The sequence below is a fragment of the Podarcis pityusensis genome, assembly GCF_964106645.2.
Source record: "Podarcis pityusensis genome assembly, chromosome: 16".
NCBI lineage: Eukaryota > Metazoa > Chordata > Lepidosauria > Squamata > Lacertidae > Podarcis > Podarcis pityusensis.
In genome coordinates, this window is record NC_138041.1 from 24,514,994 (window position 1) to 24,528,959 (window position 13,966).

The following is a 13,966-nucleotide window of genomic DNA, read 5'->3' on the forward strand; positions in this document are numbered from 1 at the left end:
CATTAAAAATTGCTTCGAAGTTTGCTTCAAAGTCAAGAGGCATCATCTGAAGTCTCCAGGGAAGTGAAACGATCTCTCTTTCCCAAGGCAGCTGCTACCTCCATCTGCCACCCAGCCCAGAGCTCCAGATTTGGTTGCCTTCCACCTTTCCTCTGGCACAGAACAGGCCACCTGTGACTCATCCTCATCATCCGATGGTGATGCTTGGGAAAGAACACGCCCTCCTCACCGCATGGAGGCAGGCAGAGTGGCAGGTCCAAAACGAAGGGGGAAATCCTGTGTGGCAGAGGAACATAGAAAGTTGCCTTATGCTGACTGCTATACCAGCTAGCTCAGTGCTACCTGCACTGACTGGCAGCAGATCCCCAGGATTTCAGGCATGGTTCTCTCTTAGTCCTCCCGGGAGATGCTGGGCATTGTGCAAGACATTCTGCTGAACCACTAAGCCACAGCCCTTTCCCAAAGCCTTCTCATGCTCCAGGGGAGAGCATCAGCATAACGAGCAGAAAAACCACAGAAGCCTTTCCAAACGAAACCATGGACATATGTTCTGGGAGGAACAGGGATATGTGCCTATCTGATGGGAAAGGATCACCGCTACTCAGCTAAGTCAAGAGTGGGGCAGAGAGAGAGGTCATAGCAGGACACTTTTCATGCAGAAGGTCTTACGTTTGATGCCCGTCATTCTCATGTTCCAGCAGCGCTGGTAATATGTCAGACACGTGGGCATAGCCAGGGGGGCAGGGGGTGGGGGCAGCTGCCCTCCTCATAAATCAAGTAAATAAATAGCAATACTTAAGTAAAAGTAGAAATAACCAGAAATCGAAATGCTCGCTGGGCTCACGTGGGTGATGTTGTGGAGCATTCTAAGTGACACATTTGGCAACCTGGCTGAGCGATAGCAAAAAGCAGTTAAAACAGCTGAACATAAGGAGATCTGGTAAAAGAGGTGGAGGGTTTTTTTTTACCTACAACTCCTCATCTCTCTTGCTCAGCCATGCACCACTCGTGCCATAGAACGGTCATTCAGTACCTTGTGGAGAATAAAGATCTAGCTAAGGTCCGCGATGGCAGGGGAGCATCTCAAGAGGCTACTCTTACTGAGTGCGTACAGAAAAACTGCATTGAGGGGGAAAGAAGGAGGGAGTTGAGAAGGAACTGCTGGAAAGGTTTTCAGCAAATCCAAGAAAACTTGCTTTAGTTTAGATTTTTTTTTAAAAAATCACGATGAAAAAATGTGTGTACTTTGTAATTTTGCAAAATATACTCATTAAACGCATGAAAGGTACTCCCTGATTTTATTATTATTATTATTATTCCCAATTTTCATAAGACTGAAGATTGGGACAGACCCCCCCCCCCCCAGAACACTTGGGGTTAAAAGAAAGTAATTTAAAACAATTGTTGTCGAGACATTTCATTCCAAATCTGCTGGACATAGCCAGGCAGAGGGAATGATGACAGACAGGTGTCCGGTGCCCCCCCCAACATAAATTCCAGCTACACCCATGGTCAGGCACAAGGAGATGCCAGGGACTGAACCCGGGACCTTCTGCGTGCAAAGCAGATGCTCTAACCACTGACCCACATCCCTCCCCCCAAAGATAAAGGTAAAGGGACCCCTAACCGTTAGGTCCAGTCGCAGACGATTCTGGGTTGCGGTGTTCATCTTGTTTTATTGGCTGAGGGAGCCGGCGTACAGCTTCCGGGTCATGTGGCTAGCATGACTAAGCCGCTTCTGGCAAACCAGAGCAGCGCACGGAAACGCCGTTTACCTTCTGCCGGAGCGGTACCTATTTATCTACTTGCACTTTGATGTGCTTTTGAACTGCTAGGTTGGCAGGAGCAGGGACTAAGCAACGGGAGCTCACCCCGTCGTGGGGATTCGAACTGCCAACCTTCTGATCAGCAAGTCCTAGGCTCTGTGGTTTAGACTACAGTGCCACCCGCGTCCCAACCCTCCCCCTAAATAGGGGTAAATTGAGGTGGACACAGCAGGGCAAATGTGCTGCAGACCAATCTCTGGGCACCAGCCTCATGGGAAGAGGGTTTATTTATTTACTTGCATCTTCCTTTGTTTTTATGGCACCCAAGTCGATTCCTTCCATCTCAGGGAAAGTTGCTCTGTGTTCAATCTTTGGTTGACGTGGAGCTTTGGGAGATAAGCCGCTGATAATCATATCAGCCTCCGAGTGACTTCTGTTGGCTGGCTGGAGCTGATAGCCTCAGGTGAGTCTCGGATGTTAACCCGCGTGGAGATTATAGAGCTCTCTCTGTACCTTTCAGTCGGTACCTGGAGGAGAAGATGGACTGGCTACGACCTGACATCTCCTAGGCCGGGGTCAGCAAACTTTTCCAGCCGTGGGCCGGTCCACCATCCCTCAGACCATGTGGGGGGCTGGACTATATTTGGGGGGGGGGAGAGAACGAAATCCTATGCCCCACAAATAACCCAGAGATGCATTTTAAATAAAAGGACACATTCTACTCATGTAAAAACACACTGATTCCGGGACCATCCACAGGCCGGATTGAGAAGGTGATTGGGCCAGATCCGGCCCCCGGGCCTTAGGTTGCCTACCCCTGTCCTAGGCCTTCCTATTCAATATGTGTAGCATTCTTCCTCCCCAACGCCAACCTGCAATGGCCACAGATTGCTCCTGCTCTTGCCACACTTGCATACGAGGAAGGAAATCCACTGCATTCCCCCTGCCACGATCATTTCCTCCGGCTAGGCTCCCATGCCAGAAAATGCACTGCACCTGTTACATTTCTGCCTGCCGGGTTTGTACATGTGGTCTGGCCCCTTGAAACCTCCTGAACGTTGAAAGGTGGCAAGCCTGGGAAGGGAAAGCTTTAACCCTCCAGTGACAAAGAGGGGTTGGCAAGGGGTGTGTTTGGCTGGTGGTGGAACAAAGCTAGAGGTTAAGATTCACATCTAATGCTCTGCTCCCTATTGCCTCTGGCCCCTCTCACCAAAGGCACATGGCCCCTGGAAGGTTGCCAAGGGGGGAAAGTTGCTGGGGAGGGGGAGTAAAGTTGTTGTGGGAGACCTTCCAAGTGTCTCTATTTTTCCAGGGACAGTCCCAGATTTACAGAAGCTGTCCCGGTTTCTGATTGGAAACCGGAATGTCCCGCTTTTCCTTAGGATGTCCCTATTTTCATTGGAAAAATGTTGGAGGGTGTGATAAAGGTAAAGGTAAAGGGACCCCTGACCATAAGGTCCAGTCGTGGCCGACTCTGGGGTTGCGGCGCTCATCTCGCTTTATTGGCCAAGCGAGCCGGCGTACAGCTTCCGGGTCATGTGGCCAGTATGACTAAGCCGCTTCTGGCGAACCAGAGCAGCGCACGGAAACGCCATTTACCTTCTACTTGCACTTTGACGTGCTTTCGAACTGCTAGATTGGCAGGAGCAGGGACCGAGCAGCGGGAGCTCACCCCGTCGCGGGGATTCGAACCTCCAACCTTCTGATCGGCAAGTCCTAGGCTCTGTGGTTTAACCCACAGCGCCACCTGCATCCCTTGGAGGGTGTGATAGGGCGTTGTCAGGGGTTCAGGAGCAGAGGCACAGGAAAGGGAGGAAATAGAGAGCGAGGGGGAGGAGTCCGAAGGAAATGTTAGCGATGACAGCGGTCCGAGGTCTCTGAGTCTTTCCAGCGAATCGGAAGATTCACAGAAAGGGGCTCCCATGGTCAGAGCAAGGGGGGTGCCGAGGGGGACACCCCAGGAAGAAGGGGCCAGAGGGGACTCAGAGAGCAGCAGTTGGAAATCAGGACCAGCGTCCACACCAGAGTGCAGTAGGGGGGAGGAGTCCCAGGCATCGGGATCAGGCGGCGCACTGCCAGTGGGAGGACATGAGTCAGGATTGGCCACGCCTCCATCGGGGAGCGAGGAAACGGTCGAGAGGAAGGTTGAAGGCTGGGCGCGCGCGCCAAGTTCAAATGTACAGGAGGGCGGCGCAGTTGGCAGCCCGGATAGGGAGCCAGGTCCCAAAGCCCGCCGAAAAGAGGGGGAGGAGTCAGGGGGGTCAACGTCAGCGTCAGAAGAATCCAGGAAGGAAGGGACCCCGGGGGGTAGCAGGACCCAGAGGAGAAAGGAGAGACGTAAGAGGTGGAGTAAGGCTAGAATCTTAAACTGGTGTACAGGGGGCGGAGACTCAGATGGAGCTTCGCCGATCTAACCCCTAGACGTAGAGCTGGGGCGCTGCGGCTTGAAAATGGAAACTGTACTTCAATAAAGACTTTTGTACATTACTGCCGGCTAGCGTTGGTCCTCTGTGAGCTGGGACCTGGAGCCAGCTCTGACAGGCGTCCTTATTTTCATTAGAGAAAATGTTGGAGAGTATGGAATAGGACGTCCCCAGGCCTTTTTTTCAGCTGAAACTGACCTGAAATCAGTTCCATCAACTCTCAGATGGGCGCCATTCCCATTATAAGGGAAAAAGGAAGGTGTTCATGTTCATGTTCTCTTTTTCTAGAGAAATAGCGCGGAACTTCCCTGTTTTCCTTGGAGAAATGTTGGAGGGAACGTCTCTCTTTTCATCAGAGAAATGTTGGAGGGTATGGGATAATGTCTTCACACAATGCATAGTTAGGCTGTGGAACTCACTCCCCCATGAGGCAGAGATGGCCAACTTGGATGGCTCTAAAAGGATTGGACAAATTCACGGAGGAGGAGGCAGCTATTGACGGCTACCGGCTGTAACGGCTATGCTCTGCTTTCATGTCTGGGGCAATGATGCTTCTGAATACAGTGGTACCTCGGGTTAAGAACTTGATTCATTTTGGAGGTCCGTTCTTAACCTGAAACTGTTCTTAACCTGAAGCACCACTTTAGCTAATGGGGCCTCCCGCTGCTGCTGCGCCGCCGTTGTGCGATTTCTGTTCTCAACCTGAAGCAAAGTTCTTAATCCGAGGTACTATTTCTGGGTTAGCGGAGTCTGTAACCTGAAGCGTCTTTAACCTGAGGTACCACTATATCAGACAGTGGAAACCAGAAGAGGGGAGAGTGCTCTTGTGCTCAGGTTCTGGTCGAGGGTTTTCCCTGGGCATCTGGTTGGCCCCTGCCAACCAGAACAGGATGCTGGACTAGATGGGCCACTGGTCTGATCCTGCAGGCTCTCTCGATATGAATCTGCCTGGTTCTCCAGCAAAGGGGGCCCAGATCTGAGCATGTAGACGCCTTGTCTTAGTGTGGGAAAAGGCAAGCCGTTGATTTATTATTATTATTATTATTATTATTATTATTATTATTATTATTAATTTTATTGAGTACAAATGAGAAAAAGTACAAATATACAAAAAAAGAAAATACAAAAGAAAGAGAAAATACATGTAACCAAGGAAAAAATTAGAAAACATTTTGTCTCTTTTCATATTTGCAGTTATTTATACCTCTATAAAATACTATTCGCAATAAAGAGGAGAAAGAAAGGTAAGAGGAGGTTAAGGGGTGATATGATAGCCATGTTCAAATATATAAAAGGATGTCACAGAGGAGGGAGAAAGGTTGTTTTCTGCTGCTCCAGAGAAGCGGACACGGAGCAATGGATCCAAACTACGAGAAAGAAGATTCCACCTAAACATTAGGAAGAACTTCCTGACAGTAAGAGCTGTTCGACAGTGGAATTTGCTGCCAAGGAGTGTGGTGGAGTCTCCTTCTTTGGAGGTCTTTAAGCAGAGGCTTGACAACCATATGTCAGGAGTGCTCTGATGGTGTTTCCTGCTTGGCAGGGGGTTGGACTCGATGGCCCTTGTGGTCTCTTCCAACTCTATGATTCTATGATTCTATGATATAAGAAAGAACAAAGAGAAAATAAAGAAGTAGAAGAAAAAGTGGATTCATTAATTCTGGAGCAGATTCATTCGGAGAGTCGGCTTCCCCACCCCCCTCTCATCCTACAGAGAGGCTGCCCAACTTCCTTGGCAGCTAAGGAGAAGCTTTGCCAAATCCATCGCTAGGCACTAGGAAGCAACCACATGAAGTGTGGGTGGGGATGCTTTTATAACGAAATCGCGGGCAGACTCTGCTTTAATCGCCCTTCAGGCTGAGGCGGGGCGGCACCTCTCTCTTTCACCCCAGAGTGGCGCCACACGGCCCCGTCCTATGGGGCTGCAGGTCTACAAAGAGGGGGGGGGTGGCAGGCAGCCCCATTCCCTCCTCCCAGCTCCCCCCCCAACAAACCAAGAACCATGCAAAGCACCGCCTGGACCAGGCATCCCTCTTCAGCTGAAGTGCCCACCTGACTGCCCACACCTCTTCCTGGCATGATTGTGATGGCACTTGAGGAGCCCAGCTGGGAAAGAAATGCAACTTCTTCCCTCCAGAGTTATTTCTTATGCCCCCCTGCCGCAGTGTGGGGCCTCAGCACCTCCCTGACCGTCCTGACCCTTGACGCCAGCCCTGAATGTTGTGCTTGGTGGAGATACAGGCCTGCTGCCCTCTTGCACAGTGGATTTTGTTGCTGGTGGATTTTGCTCATTGTTATGCCTTAAACAGCTCAGGATGGCAAGACCTCAAGGGCCGCCTCTCCCCATAGGAATTGACCCGGACCCTGAGATCATCTTCTGAGGCCCTTCTTTGTGAGCCTCTTCCGCGAGATGTCCAGAGGGTTAGGCAACACGAGAACGGGCCTTTTCTGCAGTGGCTCCCCATTCCAGGAATGCTCTCCCCAAGGAGGCCTGCTGGGCATCTTCTCTACAAATCTTTAGGCACCAGGAGAAAGCATTCCTTTTCTCCCGGGCCTTTAGCTATTAAGCAATCTATGGCCTTTTAAACTGGGGTGTGGATAAAAGGTAAAGGTACCCCTGACCATTAGGTCCAGTTGTGGACGACTCTGGGACTGCGGCGCTCATCTCTCTCTATAGGCCGAGGGAGCTGGCATTTGTCCGCAGGCAGCTTCCGGGTCATGTGGCCAGCATGACTAAACCGCTTCTGGCAAACCAGAGTAGCGCACAGAAACGCCGTTTACCTTCCCGCCGGAGTGGTACCTATTTATCTACTTGCACTTTGACGTGCTTTTGAACTGCTAAGTGGGCAGCAGCAGGGACCGAGCAATGGGAGCTCACTCCGTCGCGAGGATTCAAACCGCCGACCTTCTGATCGGCAAGCCCTAGGCTATTGTTGTTTGTGTTTTTGTGTTTTTATATTGTAAACCGCCCTGTGATCTTTGGATGAAAGCTGGTATAGAACTTTAATAGATAATTCATCATCATCATCATCATCCAGGTCAGCCTGGATAGCTCAGTTGGTTAGAGCGTGGTGCAAATGATACCAAGGTTGCAGGTTTGAGACAGCTGAACATTCCTGCATTGCAGGGGGTTGGACTTGATGATCCTCAGGTTCCCTTCCAACTCTACAATTCTTTGATTCTATGATTCTGTCTCAGCACTGATGATCACTAATTTACAGGGGCTGTAAGAAAATGAACCGCTTACCATCCACAGGAAGCAATTTTGGCCCCTCTGTTCAGCCCCCCCCCCATAGGACTATAGGAAGCTGCCTTATACTGAGCCGAACCTTTGGCCCATCTAGCTCAGTATTGTCTACACTGGCCGGCAGCAGCTCTCCATCATTTCCCAGCCCTCCCTAGAGATGCTGAGGGTAAAACCTGAGACCTTTTGCATGCAGAGCTGAGCCGTGTCCTTTTTTCTATACTGAGTCAGACTACTGGTCCGTCTAGCCCAGTGTTGCCTACTCTGACTGGCAGCAGCTCATAGAAAGGACATTCCCAGCTCTACTTGGAGATGCTGGGCATTGAACCCGGGCCCTTATCTCCCCTGAGCCCTTATCGCCAGAGTGCTTGTGATTAGAGCTTTGCCGCTCGGCTGGTGTGAATCCCCCGAGGCAGAAGTGGCAGCGATGGGTCCAGAGTCCAGGCGCGGGGCTGTGACATGGTTCCTGTGCAGCTGCCATCGCCTGAGGCATGACAAAGGTCCCTCATGCTGCCATGTCACTTGTGGTTGGTCAGGGACGTCCTGCCTGGCTGGAGCCTGGCTGGCTTCTCTCCTTGAGGAGGGTGCACGCTCAGGGCCCCTGTTTGCAAACAAGGCATTCAGAAACCTCCCCTCTGGGGTGTGTGCTTGCGTGCATGTTGGGTCAGCAGTCGTGTTTGCTCAGAATCCATGCAAAGAGGATTCGCTCTTCGCTCCTTGTATGCGTCCCGGCCCACCCCCAAGCAGGGCTCTTGGCCCAGCCAAGTATAAGGGGTCACTATTAGTATATATAAAATCCTTAACAGCTTGGGACTAGTTTCCCTGTGAGATCACCTTACCCCAGTATATGCTTCAATCTGTGGAGCCGCGTAGTACCTGCTCCACATGTGTAAGAAATAGTTTTTTCAGCATTGCAAAACCTACACTTTGGAACTCCCTGCCTATTGACCCTGGGGAGGTGCCTTCACTGTACCCTTTTCAGGGCATTTTTGTTTAGGCAAGCCTACACAGCTCATTATGGGACGCGGGTGGCACTATGGGTTAAACCACAGAGCCTAGGATTTGCTGATCAGAAGGTCGGCGGTTTGAATCCCCGCGACGGGGTGAGCTCCCATTGCTTGGTCCCTGCTCCTGCCAACCTAGCAGTTTGAAAGCAAGTAGATAAATAGGTACCGCTCCAGCGGGAAGGTAAACGGCGTTTCCGTGTGCTGCTCTGGTTCGCCAGAAGCGGCTTAGTTATGCTGGCCACATGACCCGGAAGCTGTATGCCGGCTCCCTCAGCCAATAAAGCGAGATGAGCGCAGCAACCCCAGAGTTGGCCACGACTGGACCTAATGGTCAGGGGTCCCTTTACTTTTACACAGCTCATTTGGTTAGAGCATGGCGCTGATAAGGGGAGCGGCTGCATATTCCTGCATTGCAGAGGATTCTGACACTAGATCCTCTTTTTGAATGTTTTTAAGATATTTTTTTTTCTGATAATTTCATCGTTCTATTCTCTTTGCAAGCTGCTTTGAGGGGTTTTTTAAATCGAGTGCTGTAGAAAGTTTATGAAATAAATAAATAAACCATTACCCTGGGATAGCTCAGTCAGTAGAGCATGAGACTCTTAATTCCAGGGTTTGGGAGTTTGAGCCCCACATTAGGGAAGTTTTTAATGTGTGACATTTTAATGCATTTTTAATCTTTGTTGGAAGCCGCCCAGAGTGGCTGGGGAGACCCAGCCAGATGGGCAGGGTACAAATAATAATTATTATTATTAGGCAAAAGATTATTATTATTATTATTACTACAAGGCAAAAGATTCCTGCATCGCAGGGGGTTGGGCTACAGGACCCTCAGGAGTCCCTTCAAATTCTCATTTATATGCAAAACAAAATCCAGCTGTCCGACTTGACACTGCCAGTCCAACTGGTGCAGCTTTCACAGCCTTGCTGCATCACTGGGCCAGGAGAGAAAGCTACTCCGGCGTGTATAAAAATCTCTTGTGCGAAGAAAGCACCAGAGGCTCGTCAGGAAAGGGGAAAGGGCACCTAAACTCAGCCAGAGGTTTTATCTACAATACACTGTGGTTTTCTGAGTTGCGTTGGGGGTGGAAGTTCACGATCCATTCCCAGCTGTGCTAGTTATTATGTACTGCAAAAGCGTTGGAGCAGTTTGGGTCCAGGATACGTAAAGGTCCGCCTGCTTCAGGGATGGGGAACTGTTTTTCAGCCTGAGGGATACATTCCCTTCTGGGCACTGTGATGAAGGCCACACACTCTCCTGGCAGGAAGCAAAGGCGGAAAGTGGATGGAGCAATGCATGTCAATATTACCTTTGTACAATAGGCAGTTTTCTACGCAGCTCCCCACCCCCCCACATTGTTCCGTATAAAGAATCTGGAGCAGCCTCATTCAACAAGCAAAGGAAAAGAGATCACTCCGTTTTTATGGCAAAGCTTCTATGCCTATAAAAGCCAGGTGGTCTGTAGTAATGCAACCATTAATTGCACCTCCTTGTAGCTTTTGAAGGCGCGCCCAGTTCCTGCCAAAAGGAAGAGCTGTCTGTCTGTGAGCACAAGCACTTTTTGAGCAATGCTGGATTAAACCCTCTAGAGGCCCCTAGGCAGTCGAAATCTCGGGCCGCCCCTCACAAATTATCTCCTAATATGCTTTCATAATTTAAAAAATCAAATCAATATCATTTTGATCCGTTTTCACTGGGTCCCTAAAAGGCATAGGGCCCATAGGCCTACTCTGCCTATCTGGCAATCAGGCACCACATTTAAGTGCCGCTGGGAAAGGCAGTTACCCAGAGAGAAGGGGAAGAAATGGAGGCAGTGAGAGATTTTACTTTCTTGGGCTCCATGATCACTGCAGATGGTGACAGCAGTCACGAAATTAAAAGACGCCTGCTTCTTGGGAGAAAAGCAATGACAAACCTAGACAGCATCTTAAAAAGCAGAGACATCACCTTGCCAACAAAGGCCTGTATAGTTAAAGCTATGGTTTTCCCAGTAGTGTTGTATGGAAGTGAGAGCTGGACCATAAAGAAGGCTGATTGCCGAAGAATTGATGCTTTTGAATTATGGTGCTGGAGGAGACTCTTGAGAGTCCCATGGACTGCAAGAAGATCAAACCTATCCATTCTGAAGGAAATCAGCCCTGAGTGCTCACTGGAAGGACAGATTGTGAAGCTGAGGCTCCAATACTTTGGCCACCTCATGAGAAGAGAAGACTCCCTGGAAAAGACCCTGATGTTGGGAAAGATGGAGGGCACAAGGAGAAGGGGATGACAGAGGACGAGATGGTTGGATACTGTTCTCGAAGCTACCAGCATGAGTTTGACCAAACTGTGGAGGCAGTGGAAGACAGAGAAGTGCCTGGCGTACTCTGGTCCATGGGGTCACGAAGAGTCGGACACAACTAAACGACTAAACAACAAGAGTAGTAGTTTTACTCAAAGATGACTTATTGAAATTAATGGACGTAAGTTAGCCACACTTGTTCATTTCAGTGGGTCCACGTTAAGTAAAGCATTGAATAGCACCCTCTTTCCCCAGGAAAAAAATCCCCTATGGATCACTATTCCTTTAAGGAAAAGGAAAGCGCCTTTTCCCCATGAGAGTTGTAACAGCAACTCTCCACACTTCCGATTCCCAGCTATTGGCATTCAGAGTCATTTACTGCCTCTGACAAAGGAGGTAGAACTGTGTCGCCCCAACCCCTTGCCACCCGAATTTTGAAAAGGAAAGCTGGCATGTTCCTAATCCTGTTTGAAATCCACAAAAGGTTTCAGTTGAAAGCATTCCAGACAGGATTCCTAACGGGATCAGAACTGGTGACCAATTCCTCCCTGAATCCAGCTACCCGCAGAGGAAGATGTTTTGGCAAAGCACTTGCTTGGCTGTGGCTGAGTTTGCTCCCACTTATGAGACAGGACATTATTGTGCAGTGTGTCTAAGAGATGCAAAATCCAGGAGGGAGTCTCAGGACATATCTGTGTTCTGGATTTTGCAGCGCCCTCGCCGTCAACACCACCACCCCTCCCCCCTGCCACCTGCTGAGAGACTAGGGTGCCGGGCAGGAGATTAAGCTTAGTGGTGCCTGTCAGCGCTCGGACCGGGGCTTAGCTCGCTGTGACCCTGTGATTTCGCCCCACAACACACCTCTCTTCTCAGCCTTTGTGGAATCCGCAAGGGCAACTTTCCCCGTCTCACAAGGAGAGGCCCAGTCTGTTCTAGATAGACTACCCTGGTTTTTGTTTTTTTTAATTATTTAATCATTTTTTCGATACAAACAACAATCGCAAAAGACACTACAACAAAAAACCATAATAACAACAATAATAACAATAATAACAATTCAGATTTAAATATAATCTGATATACCTATGACTGGTGGGATGCAGGTGGCGCTGTGGGTTAAACCACAGAGCCTAGGACTTGCCGATCAGAAGGGCGGTGGTTCGAATCCCCGGGATGGGGTGAGCTCCCTGCTCCTGCCAACCTAGCAGTTCGAAAGCACGTCAAAAGTGCAAGTAGATAAATAGGTACCGCTCCAGCGGGAAGGTAAATGGTGTTTCCGTGCGCTGCTCTTGTTCACCAGAAGCGGCTTAGTCATGCTGGCCACATGAACCGGAAGCTGTACGCCGGCTCCCTCGGCCAATAAAGTGAGATGAGCGCCGCAACCCCAGAGTCGGCCACAATTGGACCTAATGGTCAGGGGTACCTTTACCTATAACTGAACTTTTTTAACAATATTTTTCCACCTCCCTCTCCTCCCCTCACTTCCCACCACTATCCGCCTTATCGCTTAAATATTTATTCCAGATTTCTTCATATTTATCCATTCTTAATTTGCGTCAACATGCAATTCATTCATATGTAGCTAATCTGTCCATATTTTCCAATCTTTTCTAAACGTATTTCTCCATGCTGTGCATGGTTTGTTTGTTTTAAACTTCTATAATGTTGCCTCTAACTTGTCTTTCCTCTAAATTAAAAAGTTGCAAAAAGCTGTAGCCTTTCCTCAAAGGGTAGTCACTTCACCTTGTGTGACTTGGCTCACTGCAGAAAGGAGGCGGCTATCTCTTTCTCGCTTTTGAACTTTCCCGGCAGGTAAACACAGCGTCAAACAGCAGAGGAATTGAGATGGGGCAAGACTGAGGGGCAGCAGGGGATGGGTTTGTATGTATGTAGAGATAGAGAGGTTTTGGCATGTAGATCAGAAAGGAAAACAGACCTTCCTTCCCGTATGGCAGGGGCAGTGCCCGCTAGGCCAGTTCCTTTGGTCCAGCTGAAAGGTTGAAGGCAGCTTTTATGTAACTAGCAAAACCATCTGATTTGCTGACTAGGCAGGACGGGCCCAAGATGTTCAGGAGAATCTTTACAGTGGTACCTCAGGTTACATACGCTTCAGGTTACATATGCTTCAGGTTACACACTCCGCTAACCCAGAAATAGTGCTTCAGGTTAAGAACTTTGCTTCAGGATAAGAACAGAAATCGGGCTCCGCCGGCGGCACAGCAGCAGCAGGAGGCCCCATTAGCTAAAGTGGTGCTTCAGGTTAAGAACAGTTTCAGGTTAAGTACGGACCTCCAGAACGAATTAATTACTTAACCCGAGGTACCACTGTATTTGCATCAGCCACTAGCCATAGCAATAAAATAAAATGCACTGAAGACAGAGGTTAAAAACTTAACTATACAAAATACATTCTGGAGGTTTACATCAATAATCAAATAATAGATCTTATTCTAATTGCCCCTGCTATTTTTTTAAAATATTTTTTTTGCAGTTTTTGCTGTCACCTGATTATCTTGATCTGCTAGAAGAAAGGACACGGTAGCAATGGTTGAGCAACCCAGCATGGACAATAATAGAGGGGTAATAACCTCACTCCTCAAATCTTTATAAGGAGTGCAAGCCAGAAACGCATGAGCTACTCATTCAATACTGGCATCTCCACAGGGACATGACAGTCGATTTCAAAAAAAAAAATAAATCTGCTGGAAAAATGGTTATTTCCACATGGACATTACCATTTTTCCAGCTGGATTTTTTGAAATCGACCCTCAGGTACAGCTGAAGGCAGCATATTTAATCCTGCGTAAGTGAAAGCGTGTCTGTATTTCGGAATTGTTAAATTTTGCAAACAGGGTGCCAACGTGCCAAAATGACTGGGCGGAAAAGAATTATACCATGGACAAAATTTCCTTATCGTGGCCGAATTACTCTGCCGCTCAATATCATATAAAGGTAAAGGTAAAGGGACCCCTGACCATTAGGTCCAGTCGTGACTGACTCTGGGGTTGTGCCGCTCATCTTGCTTTATTGGCCGAGGGAACCGGCGTACAGCTTCCGGGTCATGTGGCCAGCATGACTAAGCCGCTTCTGGCAAACCAGAGCAGCACACGGAAATGCCTTTTACCTTCCTGCCGGAGTGGTACTTGTTTATCTACTTGCACTTTTGACGTGCTTTCGAACTGCTAGGTTGGCAGGAGCAGGGACCGAGCAACAGGAGCTCACCCCATCGCGGGGATTCGAACCG